Consider the following 3,407-nt stretch of genomic DNA (forward strand, 5'->3'; position numbering starts at 1 on the left):
AAGACGAGGTCTCTACTCCAAGAGAGGAGTTGCACCCTGTGGACCATGGCCAGACCCAGCCCCCACTCATCTCGAACATGTTGGTAGCTTGCATACTTGTCTGGTGGGGTTCCATGCTACAATGGCAAAGTATGCGGCCTCGTGGCTCCCAAAGCTTAATATATTTGCTCTCCGGCTTTTCATAGAAAAAAAAAAAACCTTACCAACCTCTGGCCTTGCTGTCTAGAGAAGGAAGACAGACATAAACAAATATAAGTTCATTTATCTTTCATCTCCAAAGCCTCACACCCATCAGTGTGTGGTCTGCTAACCCACGCACGTATGGGAGCCACCTGGAACCTTCACCAGTTATTAGGTCTTGATTCCTAAAACTTGAGAATCTGCCTTTTATTTTTATTTTTGAGGCAGGATCGCATAGCCTAGGCTGGCCCCCAGATTGCTATATACATGAGGCTAGCGGCAAACACAGAATCCTTCTCTTACCCCATCCCCAGCTTGAGAACAGACCGTTCGCAAGGCTTTCAGGGGCCTTTCTCAAATTGATGTGTTAGCACCATTTACCTCAGGGCCTACTATCTGATCAAGGCCTGAACAAACAGGAAGAGTCCATTCTTAGACTACATCTTAATTCTCTCTATAATTTTAAGTCTATGACATTGTTACATGAAGTTACAGTTTTAGCCTGTTGCTTTGAAAGTAGATTTTGCAAAACTTTCCCACTAACTCAGACACTAAGTTACAGGGCTTCTTCCCCGTGGAGAAAATAGGTGCATCATTCCCTACTGTTCTACAAAGGATGTCTCAATCCTGAAGGAGGTGGCTGCCTCCCACCTGGGAGCTATGAACCAGAGCCATCTTTCATTGGACAGCATCCCCTACTTCAGAGTTCTTTGCCGGGAGCTGTCCTGGATTGTATCACTAACAGTCACATAATCAAAATAAGCTAACGAGTCCCATCATGTCCCAAGCTCAGAAAACGGTCTGTCTTCCTGTGGTGGGGTGTGACAGGCCGACAGAAAATAAATAAAAGCGAATCCAACCCATTAGCGTTTGGAAGGCAAATGTTTCCTAGCAAAAATAAAGCTGGTGACTGTGTGGAGACAGATGTTGACACTCGCTACTCTTGTTAGCACACTTAAGAAAATAAATCCAAGATAAGAGAGGCCCAGGCATAGCTGGGACCTGTGTGCTGTTGGTCCTTCACAAAGAGAGTCAAATACTGAAACCGTACCCCTGGATTTCCATTTAGACTTTCTTGGGAGAGCCAAAGAATTGGGATTCTCTGTATAATTCATTATTCTAACAGGCTCACGAAAACCCAGATTTTCTGTGCTGTTGAAGACTGGCTAGGGTGACAGTAGTTGGGTCATTTCTCTACATGGCAGGAAGTGAGCTCGACCAGTGTGGATTCACTTCTCCTCCACGTGCCAAGGTACAGCACTGTGGAGATTCGGATTTCCTGCGAGAAAATGGCACTGGCTGTCTTGTTCTGCTCTCCCCAATGTCTGGGTGGCGTCACTGCTGCTTCACGTGTTGATGTGGGTGTCTGTCTGAAAGAGTCTAAGTGAGCTGATAAGGCCCGGGAAACTTAGCTCCTGAGTGTTTTGGTAAATGAGAATTGCTTTCTCTATGACAAGTGTTTGGGGAAAAGACAAACTTGAAAAAAAAAAAAACCCTTAAATGCCTAGGTAGATCTGTATTTTATAATCTATGTGACTTACGTTGTCCATGTTTGTCATACTTAAAATAGTTCAGGCCAGGCCTAAGGGGTTTATAGTACCAACTATTCAGGAGCAGAGGTAGGAAAATACCAAGATTCAAAGTGACTCTGGGCTACAGACTAAGTTCAGGGTCAGCCTAAGCAACCTAGGGAGACTTAGGTTAAAAATATAAATGAAAAAACAAAAAACAAAACCCCAAAATTCAACATACCACACACACACACACACCACACCGAGAAAACAAAACAAGCAAGTGACAGAAACCAAAACCCCCAAACCAAAGAAGCAAAAAGAACCAAAGAAGGTGGAAGCTGGGGATAAACCTAGTGGTGTAGTGCGACCCAGCAAGTGAGAGGTTCCAGGTTCAAATCTCACCACACAAACAGAGACCGCTTCCAAGCCATCTGTGGAACACTTTCCTTTGCATGGTCTTACTTGAGATTAAAACTCATCTATTCCTGGTTAATATATTTCCATATCCAGCAGCTCAGTATTTTTCTTTTAAACATATTTTTAATAACTTAATTAGTTCCATTTCTGTGTTTCTGTCATTTATAGAAACACACTGGGGAAGGAACTCTGAATTAAAAAATTGTCTTCTCATATCTTTCTTTTAGAAAGGGCTTTAGAATCAATTACTAATTGCACCAGCATGGGACTTATTAGCAGGTTAAAGTCTCGAGTAGGTAAATCGTTAAAGAAGCCAAATGAATTTTGTGTGCAAATCTGAGGTTTACCAAAGAGGGGGAAAAGATCCTTATGTAATCATGCAAGGAAGGGCCAGATGCTGTTCTCCGGTTTAGGACACACACTGAATATGAAAAGCAGCCCCTGTTCCCATTCAGCTGTTTTGTGTTAATAAACTTCCATCCATCATAAATTACTGGGGAAGCCGGCCAGATGCTTGAAACCCACCAGCCTTGTGGTCCAGGTTGCTCCTACTGGAGTTGGAGTTTAGCTCACTTCACTACTCCAGTAGCTTGATATAATTACAGAGTGGGAAGAGTGTGTTTTTAGCGTTGTTGGGCCATTAAAGGTTTTTAGGGGACCCGGAATGTTTCTTCACTGCAGTAAAGAGCGAATAGCTATTCTCCTCACACAAAGAAATAAACGCAGCACTTTTTAAAAAGTTTAAGCACCCAGAGATGTAATGTGACTCTCTGACATCAATTATGGAAATCAATAAAGAACGCCCCTATGCTGGCCCTCTCCTGACAGAGGCAAAGAGCATGACAGAGTCAACAAAGCAACGCTTGCTAATCAAACTAATAAATTATGTCAGAATTGCATTTTAAAAGATGTCCGGGAAAAAAAATGTTCTTTTTGGTGTTGAAGTCTGTTTCTGAACTCAGTTTACTTACCTCATTCTTGAGAACAATAAAGGCTCCATAAAGGGTTTTTACCTGCCTTACTGGTTTAAAATAACATACAGAAATTGCTTCACAAATCCATCACCAGCTTAGTCCTGTGAGTAAAATAGAAATCAAACAAGGGAAGGCAGGGGCTGACAGAGACTCTGTGAGTAGCTGAGTTGCTGGAATGTAAAAAATTAGAAGGCCTCCAGGATGTATTTAAACTCATCAAATAAATCAGAATATTCTGGAAGGACTTGCTTTCCTGACACTGGGCCACTTCCATCCTCCCTGGTCACTAGATCCCAAATTACCAAAGGATATTTTGGTCCAA

This window comes from Micromys minutus, assembly GCF_963924665.1.
Source record: "Micromys minutus genome assembly, chromosome: 2".
NCBI lineage: Eukaryota > Metazoa > Chordata > Mammalia > Rodentia > Muridae > Micromys > Micromys minutus.